Source organism: Neodiprion lecontei, chromosome 4 (genome assembly GCF_021901455.1).
Source record: "Neodiprion lecontei isolate iyNeoLeco1 chromosome 4, iyNeoLeco1.1, whole genome shotgun sequence".
In the NCBI taxonomy this organism is placed as follows: Eukaryota; Metazoa; Arthropoda; class Insecta; order Hymenoptera; family Diprionidae; genus Neodiprion; species Neodiprion lecontei.
Genome location: NC_060263.1, coordinates 2,580,469 through 2,587,421, shown reverse-complemented (window position 1 = coordinate 2,587,421; position 6,953 = coordinate 2,580,469). Strand labels below are relative to the sequence as shown.

General features: G+C 40.6%; 1 protein-coding gene across 2 annotated transcripts in view; it reads left to right on the top strand.

The window, feature by feature from the left end:
• The first annotated feature begins 3,635 nt into the window (after positions 1 to 3,635).
• Positions 3,636 to 6,953, top strand: part of LOC107222760 (MICAL-like protein 1) — a 26,373-nt gene continuing 23,055 nt past the window's right edge. Inside the window, exon 1 of one of the 2 annotated variants that reach the window (XM_046739028.1) lies at positions 3,636 to 3,856. The gene's annotated coding sequence lies outside the window, so the exon portion shown is untranslated. The remainder of the gene's footprint in view (positions 3,857 to 6,953) is intronic. The other variant, XM_046739026.1, reaches the window with a different exon arrangement.

Here is a 6,953-nt window from a genome sequence, read left to right as displayed (position 1 = left end):
CGCGGTGCGTCGCGACGCCACCGACGCCGCCGCCGCCGCCCCCCTCCGGATTTCCGTCCGCCGTCAGACTATTGATCAACTATACACTGGCTGCAACACGCGACTTGACTCGAACGCCGTCGCCTCCTCGTTCGCGGAATCTCGACGACGCCGATTTCGCTCCCGCCATCCGAACCGGAGCCACGCGACGCTCCTACAGCGGGGAAAATCATTAGGGGGGAGGGTAACGTAATCAAACCCAGCAGCTGCAGAGGTGCCGAGGTGCTTGGTACCTACGTAACTTTTACGCAATCAACGGCCCACTCCTGCCTCTGAAAAGAAACAAACATAACCCGATCTCTTCTTATCTCCTACTCCGATTCCCTTACACCCGTATAACTTGTATAATTAACAGACGTCCGCGGTGCATATCTAAACAACGCTGTAGTCGTTCAATGAATGGAAATATCGTCAATTAATCTATATTTCGTCCGATTATTAAAGTACAACATATTGGAAAGATATCTGTATAAGGTAAACATATTTTCCTACCAGGATATAATAATCCTTCGAGAAATGAAATTTCGCCAAAAATTGCTATGTAAGAAGTTGCTGTTCTTTTTTTCTTCTCTTTTTTTTCTTGCCCTCCGCCGATAACGACGTCGGGACTACATACGGTATACCTATACGCAGGCTTACCTATATACGAAGGCAAACGGTTATATTATTGATTTTTTGGGCTTAGAAACATGTGGCTGAGCCGCTATACCTGTATACATATTTATATATCTATACCTATCTACCTAGCCGCCTATTTACTCCCCATGTTCGGCTAGTCGTACGATCTGGAACGATAATTAGATGTAGTATAAAAATCCGTACTCGTGATGCATTCGTTAAGTGGAATCTGAAATTCCAGTTTTTCTGAATATTACACGTATAACATAACTATCTTGTGTATGTTGTATGAAAAAATTTGCATTTATACCCGTCCAATTCGAAGAAATCGTTTTACGAATCTTATCAAGACGTGATCATCGTTTCGTTTGCAGTGTCTCAGTGTCGAGCGATTTAATTCTTTAGTCGCAGAACTACTCCTGCAACCCCTGCAAACAGGCACACAGCTAGTGCAGTTGGGCTGCTTGCAGTCAGGCGCTAATAATTTGAGTCTGCCGTTTGCCCTTGATATATTTTTTATTTGCTAGCTGTTTGATCGAGAATAACAGTAAGGCAACATTGCTTGAATAAAAATCGGTTCTATGTAATGTCAGCGAAATTTGAAACCACGCGTATATTAATTATATATGCAGTCGCATACAAAATCCGATTGTGTCATATGAGAATGACGTGATGTAGAGCGTGTTGGTATACAAGTTGTAACCGCGTCAGCCTAAGTAGTACTAATTCTTGTCAATTAAAGAGGTCGCGAGACTGAAAATTTACTGGTCGAGCCAAGAGACCTAAAATTAAAATTAACCCAAGATGCAGCTATAAGTAATCATGAGGTGATCTTGTTGGTATATTATACAGGGTGGCCATTGGTCAGAGAATTTTTAGAAAACCGGGAAATGTCATGGAGTTCTCAAATTCTGGAATAGTCAGGGAAATATCAGGTTTTTTTTCGGAAAGTCAGGGAATAGTTCGCTATATTTTTTTTAATACAAATACGGCGCACAATTTTTTTAAGCTTTAGATAAATCACATTGAATACAAATTTTTCTTTACATATTTCGTTACGTTACATATTTTTTTCAATTTGCTATAAATAATTTATTCGTATTGGTCAGGGAATATTACAAGATTTTTGACTGGAAAACCTGGGAAAGGCGGGAAATTTCCTTGATTATAGAACAACAAAAGGAAAATTCGCTCTATTCACAGTTCGCAATACGAACGGTCTATCATATGCCCCGAATCAATTTTGCAGCTTAATAAATCCAACGCTCGTTTATCTATCGCCTTGCCAATTATTTCTCATAGTAATCACTCGTTTGGTACGTGTCACATCCGGAATCAGCTGGAGTACGTACACAGAACCTCGGCAGATAAAAGTCCTTGAATATCCTGACCATATAAGGGAGCGCGATGTTTAAGGTTACAGTAAAACGATTCGTCGATCGAAGGTTTGGCGCGATGTGGATTAAACCTACCTTGAGAAAAAAATTTCCTGTGTACTTACCACGCAGAGTCGCTAACCGTTTTCAATTTTTAACATACTCCGCTTCATCATGACCGAAAGAAACGTGATAAAACGAGCGTAAGCAAACGAATACTTGTTGCAATTGTTAAGAGAAAAATGTTGTATAAATGACAATTGGATACAACCAAATTGAAATGCAACTATTACAGCCAAGTTTTATTGGAATCTCAATTAACGACATCTATTCACGTTGTTGTAACGATACTGATTTTACCACATGATTTCCTGGTAACTGCATTTATTTTTTATTTATTTATTTATTGTATTCCAAAGTTTACACAAGTATCATAAACATAAAAATAAGTTTACATCAATAAACCCTACACGCGGTTACCTGTACGTCGGATTCGAATATAACAAAAGAAATGGAGAGTAGAATCTAACAAACTACTATAAAAATATATGGAGATTTAGGTTCAAGTTCGCTTACTTATTATGTTATACATATATTACAATAACAAAATGAAATTTCGCTCTTGCAGGAAACTTATATTCCGCCGATTTACCCGAATTAGGAGAACGAAGGACGCTTGTTGCTGACCTTGCTGGACCAATGAGCTCCGGAAACTGTACAACAAAGTCCATGGTTAGAGGTTGCGGTATGGATGTGGCAGACTCGAGGGTCGACGAAACCAGCCTTACATACTGCAGAAGCATCTTGGCATGACGGAAGAATGTATCTATTCAATATCCGCAACCAAGTTTGGACGGCGCTTCCTGCAGGATATGTCAGCAAAACTACAAGGAAGATAACTGCAGTGCTTCTATACGAATACTTGACACATGTATACCACATTTTACGTAACCCAAGGTTTGTTTCTTTCGCGAATTGCAGAATGATATTATAGGGTCATCCGAACCCTCGATTATCCGAACCATGACTTGATTTACCCGAACGCTCAATTATCCGAAGGTTAGCTAAAGAAATACATTTTTGTTGCTTGCTAAAAAAGTGTGCAGGAGCAAGCGTTCGTCAATTGACAATAAATGACTACATAGAACCAAAATAATAAAATGATCGTTCGGCATTTGAAAGAGGTTCGACATGTATTTGGATGTTTAATACGGACTGTTTGTCGATTTAAATTTGTGTTGACGTATACATTATTATACCTTAAGATGAAAATTGTATTTCGGTTATACAAACTAGATTCGATCCCAATTAATTCGGATAAGCGAGGTTCTACTGTGCCCGTATTTGGATTAAATATGAGGAGATTAAAGTGCAGTTGTGACAGTATGATAAAAATTGAAAACAGTATGTCAATGACAATGTCTGTACGATCATCATCCGCAGATGATTTAACCATTCTCTGCAGTTCCGCGGTTCACTCGAGGAGAGCGTCTTTAATCGGTATTAATCTCGAAGGATGCACCGCAGCTGCTGGCAAACCGCACACGATGCTCATTGCCAATTGAATCGTTGCAGTTTCACCCGATTTCGCATTGGTCGCAACAGTGAACGGACGAAGAAGAGAGGGAAACGCGCGTGAATGGAAAGAGAGCGAGTGAGAGAGGAGAGGGAAGGAACGAAAGCCGAGTTAGTTACGAGCAGTGCGTCTGCGAGACGGATCGGCGTGGCATTAGAGTCAGGAAAGCTCGATTGTGAAGTTCGTCGCACGCAGGTTTTACTCGAGACTTAATCCCTCGCAGCGGAAATAGCCCTACGTCAAATCCGTGAGTATAATTGACATACATTCTGCATGCGCAGGATAACTGTATAGGTAGACTGTAAAAAACAAAAAAAAAAAAATGCGTCGTGAACTTGTATAGAATATTGTTTGGAGCCAGGCAAACACTATTTGACGTTCAAGTTCTGAATTGATTGCAAAAAATGTTCTATAATAGTCCACACCGCAGCTACTATCGCTCAATTTTAACACCACCATTTTTTACAGTGTATATGCAAGAATATAACGGATAATAGATTTCTCTCTCTATTCTATTATACTGTTACAAAGGGTGAAATCACCCGTTTAGCTCCCCTTTCTAATGATCTAGTATAATCATCGTGGGATAAAAGATATATATAAAAGCTCTCGTAAAATTATAACATTATTGTAAAATCAGTCCTGTTTTTACAGAATTAAGCGCATTATTACCATCTTTTAGTTTTTGCCTGATGTCTCGGTCGCTTCTTTATTCCTCAACGAACCGGATTTATTTCCGTAACATCCAAACGTGTTACAATCGCGCGTTTCGGCTTCAATCACCTGTTGCGCCCCCGAATTGTACAGTAACAATTATGTACGAAGATACTACGTGAACCTCGAAAATTTTTATAATCCAAATATCATCTCGTTCTCGCATCGTTCCGGAGGTGCACACCTATGTATTGTATTATACAGAACACGCAGCAGCATCGTTATGGAAACTCATTGAAAGTTCAAAGTATTGTTCGGTATTCGGATGCGCGTTATTTCATTCAAAACATACCTGCTACTCGCGTATACAATAAATTGCGTGCCGTTGCGTGACGAGTTTTTTTTTTTTTTTGTTTTCTTCTTGTATTCCATCGATGCTTGTTTCGTGTCACATCAGCTGCAGCATTGCTGGAAGCCTATTGAAAAAGCGTATGTATGCAGTGTGTACACAACACGTCCGTTCAACTGTTATACAGAAAGTGATTGTTATTCGTTTGCATATATTTGAGTTAAAGCGTATAGGTATGTATGTGTTGTATGTATGCGTATTGCGTACTTTAAGTGTACTTTTAATGTACTTTAACGTGAATGTATGCGTATATACAAGCCGTGCCAGCACTGCACACCACCTACATGCAACTACTCGACTCAGTCACGCGTGTGTGACGTGCGTTTTATCGTATACACACGGTGGCGATGCGTGACCTGTAAACAATAGCGTTTCGACAGCACGTCTGATGGTGCATATAATGTGTAAAATGGAACAGAGTGTTGTTACAAAGGTGGTGCAGGAAGTCGGAGTATACGTGTGACGTTTTTACATTTCATTCGCCAGACGGCATACGAATTATCATAGCACTATATGTCTGTTTAATTATTTTCTCGAGTTATAAATTCGACGATCGATGAAACATAGGAATACGTATAGTAGCAGCGTTCGGAGTGATAGATGATGAAAACTCGGTATGTATACATCAAGCATATTCGAAAGTGTATAATTTGTGCCGCGGGTAGTTTGGTGTGAAATCGATGCGAAATTAGCGCTTGTTAATAAATCAATTTTGTATACCCGAAACGGTCGGGTAATCCTGAGGGTATAACGATCGTTCCAAGGTAAAACAGTTTCCCAATCCGCTGAGATAATAATTCGAGCTGATCGAATGCGTGGGCGGAAAATTATTTTCCCGGCGCTGGAAAAGGAGAAAGAGAGAGAGTGAGAGAAAAAAGAATTAACGCTCGATAATAATTCAACTCTCCGGATGTTGGATCGAGCAGAGAGTTGCTAAAACGTGAAGAAAGTGAGCTGACACTACACATTATACATTTATACACACCTATATCCGTTTTTGAGTATTAACTGGAACGAGTCGTTGACAGCTACGGGCGTTATCAAGAGCACAGAGCGAGTTGACTTTCTTTTGGACTCGTTCACGGCTACTCGCGGCGCGTGCTGAGAACGATCGAAAGCGTTTAGTAACGGTAAATAGTATATTGTTTTACTATATCTGCTCCGTAGAGCCGTGCTTAAAGCCGACACACTGTATAGGGCAAAATTTTCTAACGAGGGACGCGCGAACGTCAAATCGAGTCGCAATAGATGGAAGAGTTTGATGCCTCGCAGCTGTGTGCAAGCGACTCGACTAATTTTAAGTATCCCAGGATTTAATTAATTCTGTATAAGACAGTGGCTGCAGGCGGAACAAACGGAGAAATATGTCGTTATGACGATGCCAATTTACGAGGATTTCATCACGTGTGCTTGATAACGCGTGGCAATGAGGCTGAGGTTATTATAACGTTATTGTGACGATTAACGGTTTGACAAATCGTTATTTCACAGTTGCAGGAATGTCGGAAAATTCATTAAATAATACGATAGGGAAAAATTTATTAATATTTTGAAAGCCCGACTACTTGAAAACCTCTCTGTATAGGTATATATAAAATTTAAAAATGACAATTTTTCTCATCGATGTTTCGTTACCCGTTGACGTTACTTACTCCAGTCTCATCCTGCAGCAACGGTCGAGCACAATACCCACCTTTGTTTTTCGACTCTCAAACGGCAACGGAATAATAAATATACACACGCCGACATATACCTATACACACTGCATATAATATCCTGGAAGCTGAGTGAGCCGAGGCTCAAGGCGTCCGAGTCTCGTACACGTGTTGTACGTTATAGGTATACGTACATACATCACAATGCGTCGGTGATATACCTCCGCCTACTTTAGCGATGACCTAACCAACCGCAGACGGTGAAGAGCCGAAGATACGATCATAAAGAGTAGCGTTCTTCTCTGTTTCGGTACATAACGAAAGAATCGCCGTTGGGGGAAGACTAAATTGTTGCATTTCTTCGTCTCATTCTTATTTCTTTTGGGTATATACATTTTGCGTACACTCGATTCATCGAGGATGCAGGTGCGGTGTATCTGGGTGAATCGTTGCGGGTCTCGTTTGTCATTGATACGAAACGATCATTGAGATCGGTGATCACAAACACGAAATAAACAAAACAAACGACGAAAGGTACCGTGGTTTTAGAACTCGGCGTACAGATGGCGGGGCGTGGGCCGTTATCGGCACAAGTCCCGACCCAGCCTAACCAGCCAGTTCGAAGA